The sequence below is a fragment of the Nanorana parkeri genome, unplaced genomic scaffold (assembly GCF_000935625.1).
Source record: "Nanorana parkeri isolate BGI_ZX_2015 unplaced genomic scaffold, ASM93562v1 scaffold107, whole genome shotgun sequence".
NCBI lineage: Eukaryota > Metazoa > Chordata > Amphibia > Anura > Dicroglossidae > Nanorana > Nanorana parkeri.
This window is the reverse complement of record NW_017306375.1, coordinates 486,832-506,505: the sequence shown is the minus strand read 5'-3', so window position 1 is coordinate 506,505 and position 19,674 is coordinate 486,832.

Here is a 19,674-nt window from a genome sequence, read left to right as displayed (position 1 = left end):
TCATGCCTATTGGCCCATCACTATAATGTGTGGCCTCACTGGCCTGTAGGATTGCACACTGAGATACAACTGTGACCAGAAGGTTTATGAGGAGGCTGCAGGTATGTGCAGTATGTTTTTGTACTGTATACCTGGAGCAATGTGCTCCCTTTCACCCAGCAGCAAAGCATATATAGGTTACTCAGAGACAACATTTGCCCAATGCTGCCCTTAAAAGTTGGATCAGGAGATGTTTGTGGCCACCTCTAGATCCTGGCCAGACCTGCTCGAGGGAAAATTGAGTAATCACTATTGTTTCGCCTGAGGCAAGCTGGAATCTGCTGTGCTCCATCCTCAATAGGTACAACTATTAAAAGCGGACCTTTACACTCAAAAATCAAATTCTACCAATACATCCCTCTATGTATAATTATTATACAGGATTTATATAGCGCCAATAGTTTGCACAGCGCTTTACAATATATGAATAATAATAACATAGACATGTCAGGTATAAAATGCTGTGATTTTGAAATAATTGCACTTGCAGTGCATTCACTTCCTGCTTTGAAAGGCAAAATCACTTAGCCCTGGTTCACACCTAGGCATTTTTGAGCAGTTCAAAAAGCACTTTTAACTGCCCTACACAAGAAATCCCGTGATTTTCAATGGCCCTGTTTCACACCTGAGCAGAAAAACGCCTAGCAGGAAAACAGCAAACGCCTGAAAAGACACAAGAGCTTCTTTGGGCAGTTAGACTTTATTGGAAATGCCCCAAAACGGGCAAACGAAGCATGTTGCACATTTTCGTGAGCGTTTTTGTGCTTTTATATGCGCGTTCTTCCATTGCCCACAATGGTTTATGAGCTGCCAATAAAAAAATGTGCATGTTCATGTACAACGCGCATAAACCGTATGCTGCCAACACGCGTATAAACGCGCAAAAACGGTGCTGCCTAGGTGTGAACCAGGGCTTAAAGCACACTGGGACTGCCTTGTCATCAGCAGAGCATTGCTGATAAATCTCATCTGTAATCACAGGAGATCTCAGGGGAGGAAAGGCATTTTCCTCCCGAGATGATGTGGGTGGTCACAAGTCCTAGTCACATGTGCCACAAATCCGAGAAGTAATAGGAGAGCTAGTAATCTGCCATTAGTAAACATGGCCACTGTCAGAAGAATGAGGAAGGAAAGAGAAATAAGTTATGCAAAGAATACAAAGCTGGCAATTATCTATAACAGTGGTTCTCAACCTGTGTAACCTCAGGACCCACATTTGTCCTTGGTCATTAAGTCCCGACCCAAGTTACACTGTAATGGAATGCACAGCATTGGGGTACCGCGCATTCCAGTGCAGGCGTACAAACTGTGGGTGGGTGGGAGGTGCGTTTGAAGTGGTGGGAGCCAGAATGTGATATCACTATGGCACCTCTATAGGACACGTGAGGGAGCTGTAAGCAATGCTCATATGGATGGAGCTCCCTCACGGCCATAGCTATATCTCATCCCACCTCAAGCTGACACTTGGCACTGGGCAGCATATTTTGAATGGCTGCTTGGCACAAGAACTGACAGTGATGGGCTAGGGTGAGGCAGAGAAGCCTCTCACCTAGAAAAGTAGAAGGCATGCAGCGACCCACTGAAAACGGGGCCGCGACCCACTTTTGGGTCACGACCCACCAGTTGAGAACCAAGGATCTAGAAGTATGTGCTTGTAGTTTGTCATCATTAAACATTTCTAAAGGTGTCATTGTTGTTATTTTAAAGATAAGGGTAAGGGTCCACTTTAAGATCACCTAAGGCAAAGTTTGCAAAAATATTATTTGTTAGGAAGATTGTTCAGTAGTCTGGTCCTGCATGCATGGCTAGCCATCATTTGCTGTTTTTAAACATACCATGATGCCCAATAAGATTTGTGCTAATAAACCTCTGGAGTGAAGGCAAAAACCACAATAATGATGTAAACACTAATATAGGATATAGCCTTATCAGTTCTATTCTACAGAATATGGTAGTGTGATCTTTGAAATATATATAGGTATAAAGGTTTCATTTATCGAAACATGCATGTAAAAAAAAGCACCCAGTTAATGAGTATATCAAAACACACAACCAAAGAAACAACAACAAAAAACTATATGCTTGTGTCTAAAATTTATACTGAGTCTGATTCAACTTTAAACTTTGCTTTGTGTTTGGCCTCATGAACAATCAATAAAACAAGGTAGCAATGTAGGTGGTGACATTGACCTGTCCTCTGCATTCCAGTGACATGAAACTGCTCTGCTGGTAGCAGTGCATTTGCTTTAGGGTTAGCCTTCATTGGGCATCTAACCTGTCTGACTAGTGATAATGACAAAGCAGCTGGGTGTAAGAATATTATTATTATGATTATGATTATTATTATACATTACAGAAGCATTTTTTTATATTTATAGGTCCATGTGGCAAGCCTGAGGTTTTTATTAGGTAAATATTAAACAATGTGTCCATGCACATACGAACTGTCCTATCTACACCAGAATTTAATTAAGGGTCATAGTGTACTGCATGGACTTACAAAATGTACAGGATACAGTGCTAGATGCACTTAAATCCACACCACAGCAACAGTGATAGCTCTTGCAGAAAATTCATCCTAGAGATCACTACTTTTCACGTTTGCACATTTATTTTTAGATTTAAGACAACAATGCTTTGAGCACCCATCAAGTTCCGTCTCCTCATATTAGTCTCTTGTCTGTAATTTACGCTCACAACCTTGGAGGTAGATGTCCATATCAGCCATCTCAGGCCATAAGGGAATACAGTCATCTATTACTATGTCATATCATGTGCCCAGTGAAATGTGTTGGTCAGTTCTTATACTCTTGGTCCAGGAGACCTCCACCTGGTCCAGTTCTGCTACCGGTACAAAAGTGCTACAGTTTAGCACACTAAGCCTGGCTTTCCTATTATTTGTTCCAGCTGTAAAACCTAATCAAAGAACACTAGTAACAGAAGAAAAAAAATGTGTGAAGTTGTCAGACCGAATCTACAACATAATGCAAGTCAATGAGTAGAAATTGGGAAAGTAAAAACACGCCTGTAAAGGAATTGCCTTTCACCCTCTTTGTAGTGTTTGATAGATCAGTGGCTGCTTGTCATACAAAGCTCCTAAACTGAGCATTATATTTGTCATGAAGTCCCTGGATAACACCTTATCTAGACAGCCAGAATGCTATTGTTCAATACATTCTCCATCACATAGCAGGCAGGATCCTACTGACTGGATAAGGAAAGCCTCCAGCTTATGGAGATTCCACTGTCAAGCTCATATTTTTTGTTCTACACGGCTGACAAATGTGAAACTTGAACCATAAAAAAGACCTGTCTTTATGAGCTCCATCCAACCATCAAACATCGAGTTACCTCCAAGCCACCCCATATATTCCATATAGAACCCAAGGACAGACAAGTGATTACCGTACTGTGTTCCTCAGCTAGAGAGTAATTATTATCACACCATTTACAGTCAACCTCCACAGATGCTGCTGGTGGTACCACGATGCCTCATGGACCATATATTTGAATGTAGACACAAAGAAAGAAAAACTCTTTAAGGCTCATGTGATAACAAAACACAGAAAGGTCAGTGATGGAGTGCAAAGTGCATTATGTCTCTTAACTGATCTGAGAACGGTAAAGTGAATTGTGTCTGGTTGCTATGGGTTACATCACTTTGCACATCATCAGTGATCTTTGTCCTCCTTTTCATTAGACTTTATCTGCAATTGAAGGTGTGTTGTGGATGCACAGTAACACAATAACACAATAACAGCACATTCATAGCAATTCCCACCCATCGCAGTGTATGACATAGTCACATTAGGTAGAAAAGCCGGATGGGTACTTACGGCTGGTGCTCATGTTGTTTTTCTTCTCACCCGCCAGTACCAGGAAAAGTGATTGAGCCCCTACCGGTGTGAGCGCTCTGACAGCTGCTGATCAGTCCCAGGCTTGTGTCTTCTCCTTACAATCAGCAAGTTCCCGAAGCGTCCATACAAGCCATGATCCCCCTACCCACACACTGACAGGTAGGCAAGCAGCATCGGGGCAATGCACACATGCAGTGGAAAGGTCACACAAGAATGAAACAAAAGGGAGGTGACTGTGTGCAGGAGGGATGAGATACACACACACAGAGGTAGTCAGGAATGAGGCACAAGGCGCCTGTCACTGTCCCCAGCACTGTCACCACTACAAGATCTCTTGCAGCACTTGGGGGTGTGGACTGTACAGACAAGAGGGGGAGCTAGTCCAAACACACAGCTCATTAGCCCGGAGTGCTCTTTCCTCTGCCTGGCATCATCCGTCTGCAGCCTAGGCAGTCAATGGAATCGTGTGCAGGGGAGTCCTCCGGGACAGGAGCAGGGTGAGACGGAGAGCAGAGGATGCGAGCGATGGACGATGGCTCTGCCATGGACTGCTGACACCTAGTGGTCAACCGTGGACTCGCTCCGTGCCAGCCATATGCTCGCTCCGCAAATCAAAGCAAACAGCGGCTCGGGATCAAAGTCACATCATTCGCTGCTCAATTAAAGGAGGAACGCTTCCGAGCTTTGCAATGGAGGAGAAAGAGCATGTTCCTTAGAAACCACAGATAAAAATGTATATAGAAAAAAAGAGAGATATAGATACAAAGAACATCTATCAAGTTATACAGGAGCCTTCCAATGGAGGAGAAAGAACATTCAATACAAACCACAGATAAGAGTGTATTAAAATTATATATAGAGATCTATATATGTATATAGATCTATATATAGATCTATATAGATCTATCTATATCTGTAGATATCTATAGATAGATAGATAGATAGATAGATAGATAGATAGATAGATAGATAGATAAAGAACAATCAAGTTATGCAGGAGTTTTCCAATGGAGGTGAAAGAACATTCATTACAAACATATAAATATAAAGAAAAATATTTGTAAAAGGAATTTCAACCTATACAGGAACTTTCCAAAATAGGATCGGAACATATTAATTAGGAAACACAGATCAAAAAAAAATATATACATAAAATAGAAAAAAAAATATTTAGAGAAAGATCATCTGTCGATTTATATCAGAGCTTCCTTAGACTCCAAGTGGTCAGCCAGTGAACATTGCACAGGCATGTTCCGCTGTGGCCATCAGTGACGTGCCGTACCTTTGGTTCCGGGTGAGGCATTCCCCAGCCTCGCCCCCAGCCCGCCGAAGCCTCGCCCATATCACGTCATAGCCCCCCACAGCCTGCCGAAGCCCCACCTCAACCCTATCCCCAAGCTAGTGTGAAGGGGGGGAAGAGACAGGGAGGAGCTTCCCTGTTCCTCACTTCCTCGTCACTGCTGAGAGATCGAGATCGATGGCCTCAGTGTTTTGTTTTTCCTTTTTTTGATTGGACAGCTTGGACCAATGGCTAACAAAAAAGAAAATGTTCACTACAAATTATAGATAAAAAGAGAAAATATATATAAAAAAGAAATAACAAAACGCATATATAAAGAACATGATCAATTTACATAAATGGGTGAAAATGACCCGGCTAGGTCACTGTCTGCAAGACGTTTGCGTGTTCTCCCTGTGCTTGCATGGGTTTCCTCTGGGCACTCTGGTTTCCTCCCACACTCCAAAGACATGCTGGACGGTTAATTGGCTCCTGTCTAAAGCTGCCCATACCCCTTACGAATATCGGCCGATTTTCGTATGCGATCGCGGTTTCGTCCGATATTCGCAAGGTTGATGGGCAGTGTACAACCGCAAATACTGTACAATAGATCGGCTTTTGACTAACCAGCAGGTTAGAAAACTTCGGTCGATTGTACGATTTTCGCAAGGTTGGTGGCATTTCCATATGTCAAAACTCGTACGATTTACACTGCACATGCGCAGATGAAAATATGTGTGGTCGATTACCACAATTCATCCAGGTGCTTTCTTTTAATTACTGCTGATTCAACATTGCGATAATCGGGGAAGGATGGGGCCGCCGTATGACAGTTGGCGACTTTTGTGCACTGTGTGCTTCACCATGCGCTGACCCCGCTCTGTCATTTTACGTGGCCTACCACTTCATGGCTGAGTTGCTGTCGTTCCCAGTTGCTTCCACTTTGTTATAATACCACTAACAGTTGACCGTGGAATATTTAGTAGCAAGGAAATTTCACGGAACACCTGAATCCAATGATTTGGAGGGATGTCCTAATACATTTGGCAATATAGTGTATCTCCCGCTTGCTAGCAGTAGATATATGCAAAAACCCTTTAACATACTGTAGATGTTGAACTGCTTGTGTTTACATAAACCCTCAGTTATTCATTTTTACTGATTTTAGAGTTTTTGTAGAAAAAGAGAAAATAATGAAAATTCAGTTAAGAGTAGAGATGGTTAATATACAGGCCTAGACTGTCACAATCTGGGAACTGGGGCACTGGGGATCCAGAGCTCTAGGGTTTGCAGAGTAGTCCAGAACTGAGAACTTGGGCAGTGATGGGACACAAGTTGCACTAAACTCAGGGGACCAGGAGCAGAGTGTCTGCATAGTAAACGTGGGTGTGCCGGAGGTGCGGGCTCTAAGGTGAGCCTGGTCTTCTCCAGAGCCTCAGATGGTGAGGATGTTGTGTGGCAGGGCAACTCCCTGGTTGCGGCCCTCCAACACACCCGTGCAGACACAGCTGACCGAAGTGCAATGGAACGCAGGGGTCCAAGGAGTGCTAGACTAGTGCAAGCAGGCCGAGACAGTGCCCAAGAGGTGTAGGAAGGTTGCAGCGGGTGCACAAGGAAATAGAGCCTAGTGACAAGTACACACAGGGAACACACAGGGAGTGTGCATACACAGGCATACAGTGGCAGGAACACACAGGAAACACACAGGGAGCGTGCGTTGCAGGATGCACGCAGGTGATACAGAGTGAGAGCAGGCCAGATAGGGGAAGCAGATACACTGAAGTGAAGAGAAGGCACACACATATGTATAGCAAACAACAGACAGACAAGTATGGCCACTCATACCTCACAGGTGAATGCACAGCAATACCACAGGGAATCACAAGGGTCTCGCAGTAAGCAGGGACACAAGGAGCAGCAAGGAGGGAAACTGTCAAGCATGGAATCCACAGCGGTACACGAGGAATACAGAAAGCACAGGGAGACACAGGATAACTACGGGAACACAGAGGAATTTCACTGGGAAAACAGGGATCACTAAGAAGACAGAGGGTCTGGCAGGAACAGACGCATTGATCAAACGCTGAACAACAAGTGAGCTGAACCTAAATAGGGAATGAAGTGAGAAGATTGGCTGCATCCCTGTAAATCCCCATAGGCTGATAGCCAAACACCTAAGACAGAGGAGAAAATCTGATATGGGAACTGGACAAAAGGGAAAATCCGGCACAGATACCAAGACACTATGACATAAGGGGTTATTAACAAAGCTGCCATAGGCAGGCGAGTGAATAACCGACCCGAAGTGAAGTGAGCCGAACGCTGTTCAGCTATTCACTTCAGGCTTGTACAGCTGATTTCCAGCCGTATATATCGGCTGAAATCAGCAGTACATCGGCTTGCTTCGGTTGGCTTCAGGTCGGCCGAACATGCTAGCATGTCCCCGCCGGCTCTCCTAAGCTCTCGTCGTAATGACAGATCGGCGTCCCTGGTTACCTGGTAACCAGGGACACCGATCTGTCATTACACACAGAACCCGGCGGAGCAGCTGTGATATCACTGCGGCTCCGACGGGTTCTCATTGTAATGACAGAACGGCGTCCCTGGTTACCTGGTAACCAGGGATGCTGATCTGTCTCTGCAAGTGGCCGGAGCCAGTGAGATGACTGCTGGCTCTGTCCAGCTGTCACAAGCAGGCCGTTCGGCGAGCTTCGTATTTCACCTGAGCTCAGTCGAGCCGAAGCATATGCCTTCGGCTCGACTGAGCCCCTCGGCCAACTTCAGGAGCTGTACGGGCTATAGTGAATAGCCCGTACAGCAGCCCTTTGGTTCTACTGAACCGAAGGGGTCCTGGGGCTGAAGCTAGCCGAAGGTTTGTGAATAACCCCCATTGACTTTTTAGGGATTTTAGAAGTTCTGTTTGAAACAGTTGTGTGGGTTATGCCCAGCACAGGTTGCTTTAGGGGTCATTTATTACCCTACTGCCCTTGTTTGCTCCCTCTGTGATGGAGATGAGGCACTGTGTAAAGGTGGTACACACTTTACTTCTATTAGTCAGTATTTTTCTCATGAAGCTGCTTAGTGAGAGACCATGATATTGTTTCAATATTCATTTGGATTTGTGTATCATGTCCGCTCTACAATTGTCCCTAGGATTCACTTTTGTGATTTAAAATATAAATATTTTGGAGAATTTACGGTGCTGGCTGTCACTGACACAGTCAGTGATGTGTGCAGCGGCCGCAGCGCATTTCCTGTGTCAGTGAAAGCCAGCAGCTGCGGCAGAAGAGGCCGGCGTGCGCAGTGAAGGAGGCGGGGCCCGCCTAAGAGCAACTCCTGCCTCTTCTTACATCACTGGCCAGCGACCTAAGAGCAGGTGTGGCCAGTGATGTAAGAGGAGGCCGGGCCCATCGATAGAAGAGTGTTGACACCCAATTGATGTCCAGTACCTGACATCTACCTTTTCGATTATACCAAGCAGCTGCCCTCTATAACTTACACCCAACAGTTGACACAAGGGAAAAGAGAGTGAAAGCAGCAGCGGGGTGACAGTGTAGATCTCATGAAAGTAGGTCCCTTTTGTAAAAATAAGAGCAGGTTAGAAAGCTAATCTAATTGGTTGGGTAACCTCCAATTTGCCTTTTCCAGTTCTATAACTGAACACTGTAAGTTGTGCTGGAAAGGCAACTCCGCTAAGCAGTAGAGAAAAGGTTCCTATAGTGTGCACATTATCATTCGATCTCTTTCGTCCCGTCAGCGAACCCCCGATCGATTTCCGATTGAATACCCCATCATGCACAGACCAATGTAGATTTCGATTATCGTTCATTAGCAATACTAACTGGCTGCATTTTGTCGATCGACAGAACAGATTTTTGTTTGCGCATGTGCAGTGTTCATGTTGCGATTTTTTTCCGGATGAGAACGCCACTAATCCATCAAATTTCGTACGATTGGAAAAAAGTATTCCAGCCTCACCGATCGAGGAAATTCGCCCAGTTGCACAGTAATTATGATCGTTCACTTCCCATCAACTGGCCGATTATCGTAGGAAAACTCAATCGCGTTCGTTTTTCAAATATTAATCGCAAGGTGTAAGGGCACCTTAAGGGTCTTTGACTGCAGGAAGCTTTTCACCATATGTAACAATTGTAAAGGCACATGCATGTGTGACTTTAATTTTGCTTTAGGCTGCATTCACACCTAAGCACGAGTGTAGTCAGGTGATTTACAGTTTTTTTTCCCAGGTTTCTAATAGTGTTTTTCAAGTATCTTTATGCACTGCTTGTTGAGTAGAGTACAGGGCATAAACGTTTACATGGGAGCGCCTGAAAAACGTGCGTAAACATCTGTTTATAGAGTATTTTCCAGGCACTCAAATTAAAGTGTATGGGGCGAAAATGCTTGATTCTTCCTAAATAGAAGCTCTAGTACATTTTAGGGTGATGGGCGTTTTGCTACAAGTAATCGAGTGCTCAGGTGTTAACAGGTATCATAGAAGACAACAGAAGACACAACATTTAAAAACCTGACAGAAGTTCTGATCTTTCTCCAACTCTCTAAAATGAAAAGCTTTTGTCTGGAGTTGGGCTTTAGGCAGACTGCTTCTGTACACCTTATCACTGATTAATCCTGAATTGCCAGTCTACAGCCAGAAATACCAGGAGATTGTAGTCCTTGCTTACATATCACACCACTGTGTATAATCCCCTGAGAATCCCTTCTCTCAGCTGTCCTAATTTGATAAAAGGTGATAACACAAAGCATGACAATAGCTGATTTTCATTTTTCATTAGGTATGTAAGAACAAGAATTGTTTTTTTTTCTTTTATCATCTCCTCCCATGCTCGCCTCCAGGACTTCTCCAGAGTCTTTCCCTTTCTTTGGAACTCCTCACCCCAACCTATCAGTCTATCTCCTACTTTGACTGCCTTTAGGCGATCCCTAAAGACTAATTTCTTCAGGGAAGCCTGTTCCTCCTCAACCTAACCACTGAAATATCACTTTCTCAAACAATTCATTACCACACAGCTACCACCTCTTGTATCACTTGCCCCTCCCTTTTAGAATGTAAGCTCTCACGGGCAGGGCCCTCCTTACCATCTTGAATTGTATTTTAATTGTAGTGCCTTCCTTATATTGTAAAGCACTGTGCAAACTGTTGGTGCTATATAAATCCTGTATAATAATAATAATACTCCTGTGAATTTTTTTCTTCTTCAGTATGTTTGTTAGTCAGCCTGTCATCTTAGACTTATTCATGCACAAATAACTTGATAAGGACCATTGAATTTAAACATAGCAATCCACAGTTAATGGGGCATGTTTCCTTTTTATAAAACACACACGCACTAACTGAGGAAACACCATGAAATTGTTTCTCAAAGAAAAAAGGACATTTTCATACACTTAACGCTATCTAGCACACTGTCAAATAACACCCGATTTACTTTTGTCCACCCCTTTTTTCCTTTCATCTGTTTCCTGATTTTTTATTTTCAGGGATTTAATCAGCCCAGACAAAGCAATCCCAGAGTTTGAGGTGTATGGGGTTCACGGGTATTATTCTGCATAGTATTGTGTATACACTTCCAATTACTAAACACAGTGGGTATGGATTACTTGAAGAGGACCTGCACTGTGAAAGCTATGCTCCCCTTCCACAATAAAAAAGCAGAAGATAACAGAGGACAAAAGACTAGACACCTGTTATGCCTGTAGGCTCTCTGCAGCTGATCCTTCCCCATTACTGACTTCCAATGCCTTATTCTGCACTGTATCTATGTGGAGGATGCCATCTTGGCAGTGGAGCAGGGATTTGGCTCCTCATATATGAGCTTACCCCCTAATGACTGGTGATTTGATGACTGATTGGGGATTATTCAGGAAGCAGCTGTAGAGGTGGAGGAAGCACAGATCCAGAGAATGAATGAAGCAGAAGCAGGAAAGTCCTTTGCGCTGCAGGTCCATAGGTGCAGCTTCCTCTCCAGCAAGGAGAGCATGCAGCACAGTAGTGACTTTACCAATGCTCACTTCAAGTCTTGTAGGACTAGAAGTCAGATTCACAATTCAATTGATGATGTCTTACTACAGATACAGTATATAGCTATGCAGCTACAGGAGTGCCTAGGCACACTCAAGTCAGTAAGTGCACTGCTACTTTTCTGTAGAAATTCTTAAAAAAGGCTTGAAAGGGAACTGCCTGTGAGGGTCAGATATGTTCACTCTCCCTCACCAGCAACGGTTGCTTGCTGATGCATCCCTCCACAAGCACATGCAAATCAGTATAAATCATAAGGTTGCTGATTAAGTTGAATCTGTACTAGTGCAGGCATGTGGGGAAAGCATTAACAGGAAATGCCTTCCCCAAAACAATTGTGTGCCCCCCTTACCCACAACTTCTTCCAAGCATTGGTTGTTCAGTGGTTTTTTAAAGCATGTGAAAGTGTCACTCTCACACAGACCTCCTGGCAACTCGCAACTAAATGAAACAGTCTTGGCATTTTAGGTAATAAGAAGTGTTTTTATTTCTGCAATTTAGGGGAAAACCCAATTTTCTTTCTTTCTTCCATAGACCAATTTCTCTCTTTCTTCCAATGAAGCAGGGTGAGCTTCTCCTGCTTATGACTGGATGTTATGAAATAAATGGGTTACTTTTACTTTTACTGCTCTACAACTCGCTTGCAACACACCAAACACACAAATCTTTAATACCAAACTACACAAAACCAGTCCACTACAGCAACAATGGTGTTCAGAGCTTGAGCAACCAATCAGCAGGGACCAGGCATTGTCATGTGTGGAGGGTGTTGGTGGCTGTGCTCATGGGTATGCAGAGAATTGTAGAAAACTGGAATTTACAGCTGAAAGTCAGAAAGATCCAGGTGGCACAAGAGGATGTTACAATAGCTACCCGCTGCTATGCTAGAGTGCCATTTTGAATTTATAGTTTGGGTGGAAGCCCTTTTAAGGTGAAGCTGCAAAGTCCGGACATTTTTTTAACTTGTTTGACCCTTGGCCATTTGATTGACAGACCAGGAGGGATCTGGAGTGTGATTTGCCGGATGGACTTACCCCCAGTCCTGGCCCGCAGTACTGGTAGCAGAGATCAGGGGACCAAGAGTTGAGCTGACAGAAAGCCCAGGGAGAATGGAGTGAGGACAGTGCGAATTGAGCAGGAAGTAACTCCAAAAGAAAGGGCGAAACCAGGAGGCATCTGCTGAACCAGGACGTAGGATGCGCCCATCTTCAGATCGGAGAGAGAAGCCTGAGGGAAGATCCTGCCAGACACAGCATAGCCCGTGCCTCATCTGCCAACATCCAACTGGGTCATCACGGCCTACTTCTCATCTGCTTTTATCTGCTTGCATAAATTGCCATCTGGGTACCGACTGTATCCAGGACATGTGCTGGATGTTGGTGTGGTGTGCTGCCTTTTAGCCACATACTTGTGCGTTAAACTTTGCCTTCTTTGTTTGGGGACACTACTGCTGCTGTTGAAATTTTATTTTAAAAAGAGGGCATCCTTTCACTGTCATTTACTTGGGACACTTTGCAAAGGTATCTTACTCTTGAAGGTTGAGCACTCAAGAAAATAAATTCGGGGGCTCCACCGCCTGCAGACCCCAAAGTAGATGTATCCACTGGTCAGTTGTGAGTTAGGGTCTAGCAGGTCAGGCCCCATTGTCAGTCTCATCCCTCTCACACTAAATTGGGGGAATATTTGTTTTATTGACTGTTGACATTTACTTCTTGCAGCTTTGTTCTCCACTCACCCAATGTGTGTCTGGCAAGGCCTTTCTGGTAAGCATAACAAACACCAAGACTATCCATTCCATTGTATTACTGTATGATACCGTGGTAATCATTCTATTGCTTCTTGCCTGTTATTAAATTTTAAGGGCTAATAGGCAAACTACTGTCAAAAAAGGCATGGGAAGCTGGTCAATGGTATGTGTACCAATGCAAAGATAACGTACAGCGGGGAGAAGGTCTATTTGTGTGGCTATGGTAACAACTTTAAAAATATACAAATCCTTTAAATAATATGTTTGAGGGATGCCCTAAACTGTACGTGGTGTTACAAAACAGCATACACTGGCAGCCCATATATAGCAGTGGAATTGATTTTATATCTTTTTCAATTAGCTGGCTTACATATAGCAGGAGCGCTCCAATTAGATTAATTTCAGTTGGAAAAAAAGGCTTTTTTTTCCCAATTAGTTTTAGCAGCGACACATGCTTTTTCATTAAACGGCTGTCCCTGTTCTCCCTGATTCCAAACTGTCCTGCTGCTGACTAACCTCACCCCCACAGCTGAATTACAATGGTTGCTCTGGGTTATTTACTCTAATGTACTCTATACTGTATGTATTCAATAAAGGTTATGAGATATTTACTCAAGAGACTGTCTGATAGATTTAGGCATCCAGATTCACCAATGACAAGGAAAAAAGCTGAGAATGAAAAAAATTATTTTCAACATGAAAAACTGCAAAGCTGTGTACATCAGGTCACTAAATAATAGCTTCTAGCGATAGTTTCCTTGTTTATTGCAGAACTAGAAATATGATTTTCCTGATTACTGTCCACTCTTCAGTATGCACGTCAGTACCTGCTTAGCTCTGGAAGACAAAAGATCAGCACAAATACTAAATATGGTGCTATATAAACAATATCATGGCTAATAAGTATGCAGATGAAATAGGATTGCCTTCGTAAATAACAATGTGTCACATTGTATTTGAAAGAAAACTCAATCTTACCCAGGGTTTTTTTTCCATATAATTCTTTCCCAAATCACTATCCTGTAAGATTCTTGCCATTTGGAAAGGTTTTCCTACCTTTTTTCATTTGCAAAAGGTCTATGTCATATCAACACTGTCATTAAAGCCCAACTCCAGCAAAAATAACCATCTCATTCCCCCAGCGCGGGTTTAAAATGTTAAAAAAAGTGCTACACTCAGGGATCCAGTCCTGCTGCCCTTCTGGAGTGAATGATGTCTAGTATAATGTGAAACAAACACGCGTTGTGCAAAATCTGAAAGTTCCTTAAGGGGACTTAAATCTTGACATGAACTCGACTTGATACATTTATCTTTGCTGGGGTAGTTCTCCTTTTGCTGGTTTACATATCTTTGCTTACCCAGCCAAGCACAGGCTCTGCTTTAACATACCACATAGATGTCAATGGTGTTAATATAAACCCCACCAGCTGCTGCTGAGATCAAATGTGGAGCAAAGCCTGGAGAAGGTGTAAAGCTGGCTATGCACCTTACAACCATCGCAAGACTTCCATCTTGCGATGGTTGTAAGGTAATTTAAAAAACATACGATCTGCCCATCTTGGACAGGCAGATCGTACTTGCGATCATCGCAAGGCCACCCCGCTGAGGGGAGGGCTTCCAATGATAGCGGTGCTGAGTGGGCAGTGTGCGCTTGCGCACACCAGCCCGTGCTGCATTTGTCTTCCGACCACGTCAGCAAACTGCCGAAAATCGTACGACCTTACAGGAGCAGAGGTCGCACGCTGCCCATACACCCGCCGATTATCGTGCGATCTCAGGATCACCCGCGATTATCGTGCGATAATCGGCAGGTGTATGGGCACCTTTAGAGAGTAGGGCTCAATCACACCAAACAATGCGCGTTAATGGACACACAATGAGGGGAATTTATCAAAACTGGAGCAGACAAAATCTGGATCAGCTGTGCATGGCAACCAATCAGCTTCTCTTTTTCATTTTCAAATCTTAACTGAACAAACTGTAAAGAGAAACTGATTGGTTGTCATGCACGGCTGATCCAGTTTTTGTCTGCTCCAGTTTTGATAAATTCCCCTCACTAGTGTGCATTGGGAATATACTCTGCTGTGCACTGCGGCTGTGCACTGCAATACATTGTTTAATTGCATTGCAGTTCTTGCTTTTTTCCCAACTGTATGTAGTTCAGATGCACTGCGAATCGAAACACATTATGCAAAAGTGCAACCCGTTCCTACATTTTTCAGCACACACCAATGGAATTGGAGCCAGCAGCTGGCGGCAGCTATCAGGGTACAAAAAAAGCAAAATACAGCAGATAGCAGGGCAATCATTAGCCCCTCTGCTATCTGCTAATGAGTTTTAGCAGGTTGGGATGTCTTTGTTTATGAGCTGTGAGGCCCATAGAAGTCTATGAAAATCCATGAAAAATGCAGTTTAATGCATTGCCAGCCCCTGGTAACAAGCTACATGTATACAATATACTTGGACAATTCTTCCAATTGTGTATTGTATACTAGACATGTGTGCCGGCAAAAAATTTGTTTTGTTTTGGATGTTTCCTTATTTCGTTTCTTGGGATTCAGGTCTGAAAGTCAATTCGTTTTGGCATTTGGATGAATCGGACATTTTCGCTAATTTCGGATGAGTTAAAAACAATAATTATGTTGCCGAAAAGTGATATTAAATGTTTACTGTTTTTTAACTTTTGACAGTCCACTAAAGCAATAAAAAAAAAAAAAACAGCGTGCGGTTCCTCCAACAATCCATATCAGACCTTTTGGATCTGGTAGGAATTTTGAGGGGAACCACAACGCCCCCCAAAAAAGTGGGGTTCCCCCCTAAAATCCCTTACCAGACCCTTAATCTGAGCAGAAGCCTGGCAGAGCAGGAAAAGGGAGTGACGAGCATGCACCACTACCTCCATGCACCATACCAGGCCACATGTCCTTGACATTGAGAGGGTGCTTTGCCAAGGGGGACCCCCTGAAAAAGCACTTTGTCCCCATGGCGATGAGGACATGGGCCTCTTCCCCACAACCCTGGCCTGGTGGTTGTGGGTGTAGGAATCTGGGTGCCCCAGAACCCCCCCCGTGAATAAGTAGGGGGTAGCTGTTACCCCTACCCATTCACCGAATAAACATCAAAAATTTTAATAACCACACCACACCAAAAATGCCCCATGATGTCAATCGTTTAATAATGTAAATTGTCCAGCATACCCGACAAAAAAAAAAATACCTTTTGCTCTCCGCCCCACAAAATGTTTACATCAGGCAGTGGGTGAAAATAAACAAAGCCTGCTATTGGCTATTTCAAATTGAAATAGTGAATAGCAGGCTAGCTATTGCTCCATCCACTGTCTGATGTCAATCACAGAGGAGAGGAGCTGAGAGAGAAAGTTCTGTAACTTGTTTCTTTGCCTTCTGTTGAGCAGTATTAGCATGTTACACTCACTTTAACCCTACCCCCATAATACAGGTAATCTGACTGAATGAAGCACTCTTTAAAGTGGATTTAGACCCTTAAAATTAGCTTTTCTTAACTTTTGATCTCGGATCTCTCTGGCTGCTAGACTGGTTCCTACAGCCTCTCTCCTCCTCCACTTCACTGGTCTAAGAGTCCATGAGACATCATGTCCAATAAAGTGTATTACACATGAGGACACCGAGGGACATTCCATCGTTGGAGTGGAGGGAGGGAGAGGCTGCAGGGACCGATCTAGCAGGCAGCCAGGTCCGAGATTTGGGTGAGTATTTTTGTTATTTTTGACCTTAGACGAAAATGAGCACTTAACCCGTGCAGGGTAGACCCACTGCAAGGGTTCAAATTTCTTCTGCCCAAAGGTTTTAGGTAAATATTCAGCTGAAAGCATTATGTTATATCTGTTCAAAAATGTTGATTCCCTTCAGCAAAATGTATACAGGTAATAGTTGTGAGACTTGGGAAACCCAGAGCCCGATTTGTGTCCTCTATTGCCACGTCTTCATTATACGCAATAATTCCAAGAGCGACTAATTATGCTGATAAAGGTAAGACCTTCCTGATTTTTTTTTAATGAATTCTTTATTTAAAGAGGTATTTTTCCGTGTACAAAACGTTTTTTCCAGGGGTGTGTCCAAATGTGCAATACATACATGACTTCATCAGTACAAAATATACATCAGTTGTGGACAGGGGAACAAAACAAAATGGGTAAAACATATTAGAAACAGAAGAAAAATTACCTTCCTGAGTTTTTGAGAACAAAATACCAACATTTCAGCAGCACAAAAAAAAATGCAGCAACAGAATAATTCAGGGGAAAAAAAAATAATCATTAGCAATAGAAGAGACACCAAGTGCGAAACAGATGCTCTTGCCTCCTCCAAGATCACAAATCACAATGAAAGGCAATTTAGTTTAAGTGCAGTACTCATTTGAAAACATTAAATTTACCGCTTCACAAAAGCTCCATCTATAAAGCCTTCCCTTACTTCACAGAATACCAAGCAAGACCCCATGCCTGAACTCCACATTATACTAGCACATTTAATGAAAATGACTTTCATAAACTGTTTAGCATTCCCAGTCAGTACATAAACATACACACTACATGTATTCACCTAGGAGTGCCATGAGTTCAACTTATAGAGGCTGACACTGGAGGAAAATATAAAATAATAACAATTCATGTTCATGTCAGTGCTTAAATTTATAGGCACAATACACGATACATCCCAAGGGTTTACACACAAGAATTATATCATTCACAAATGCATGTCATAGCATTTCTTGGTGGTATCAGAACTTATTTTGTTTTATAATTATTGGGTACAGAAGGTAAGGAACAAGCGAGGCCGGTCAATACATCAGGTATCACCGTCCTTTTTGCACCCTTGAAAATCCAACAGCACGCTGGCAGATTATCACAAGAACCCATAGTTCCTCAATCCGGACACAGGTAGCAACTGTAACTACATATACGCCAAAATATTCCTGTGCTGTCACCATATGTCAATGCAACTCTCTAAACAGAGCTAGAGCCTTGTTTGGTGGAGGAGCAATGAGGGGAGAGCTTACATTGGGAAGGTTGAACCGGTTATTCACACCCTAAAATACCACTGGCCACCACTAGAGGGAAACACAGCCAAATCTAGCTGGCAGAACAGAGATACAAATCGTGCATACAATCTGGTACACTTTAATGGTTGTGAAGCAGCTAGGTAATTTTCACATGCTTCTAACAATCCCTCAAGCTATCCTTTGAGCTGGAATCCTGGCACACTTTCACTATTCCCAATAAATTCACACACCCACACATTCACACACTCAACTTAAGTAGCTTGCCACCACCTGCGCTTTGTCAGCTGACTGGTCTGATAGGAAACCATACACACACACACACACGTGCAAATTCCTATCTGGCAAATATGGTAATGCCCACATACTGACACAATTTTGCATGGAATCTGTAGCCACACAGTGTAGTTTTATACAGATTAACAGCAAACTTACAACCGAGCATACAGGCACTAATAATGTAGTACAAAAATGTACTGGGATGCACCGTTACCACCAGTGCCGATACTGGGCATTTGCACGAGTACTCAGCTGAATACATTCGGCTGCCGTAAGGTACCGCGTTTGTTGGGGACCTTGCGACAGCCTTGTGGGGACCTCGTGGCGGCTGTTTACAGTGCCGGCCGCACATCTCCTCCTTCTTTCTTGCCGTCCACACCTGCCAGACTCCATGCAACCTCCTGAGACACTCACACAGCCCTGATGAGACCACACAGTCCTGGTAAGACTGCACACAGCCCTGGTGAGACCACACACAGCCCTGGTGAGATGCTGCACACAGCCCTGGTGAGTCACCGCACAGCTCTGGGGAGACACCGCACAGCCCTGGGGAGACACCGCACAGCCCTGGGGAGACATTGCACACAGCCCTGGTGAGAACGCACAGCCATGGTAAGACCGCACACAGCATGGGTGAGACCACATAAAGGCCTGGTGAGACAAGGCACACAACGCTGGTAGAGACCACACAGCCATTGTGAGATGCCGTGCACAGCCCTGGTGAGACCGCACAGCCATGGTGAGATGCCACTCTTAGCCCTGGTGAGCCTGCACACAGCCCTGGTGAGACCACACAGCCCTGGTGAGACCCCAAACAGGCCTGGTTAGATCCCATACAGCCTTGGTCAGACCCCGCACAGTCCTCTATAGCCGGTGGTATTTTTCTGCATTGATGTATTGCTGAGATTTATAGTTCTCTATAGCTGGTGATATTCTCTATTGTTGTATAGTGCATTGCTGAGATTTGTAGTCCTCTATAGCTGGTTTTTAGGAGTATTCTGCATTGTTGAATAAAATATTGCTGGTATTTGTAGTCCCTCTACAGCTTGGAGTCAGAACTACCAGGGTTGCAGTGGCCGCATCTGCGACCAGGCCCTGGCGCTCTACCACTGTCCTAATATCATTAGTCTGTAATCGGCTAATAGTAATTGATATTGGCGAGCACTTGAGGAAAAAAGTATCAGTTCTCGTACTTGGCCTTGAAAAATATCGGCACATTCCTAGCAAAAGGCTCTCTAGGAGTATGAATTTTTAGCTTAGTACACAGACGACCAACTTAATAACTTTTATATTTAATGTCCCTAGGCAGACAGTGCATAGAAATATGTAAAAATTACAAAAAGACAAGAAGGAAAATGACATACAGGAATATGGCTATGATTTACTATGGAATATA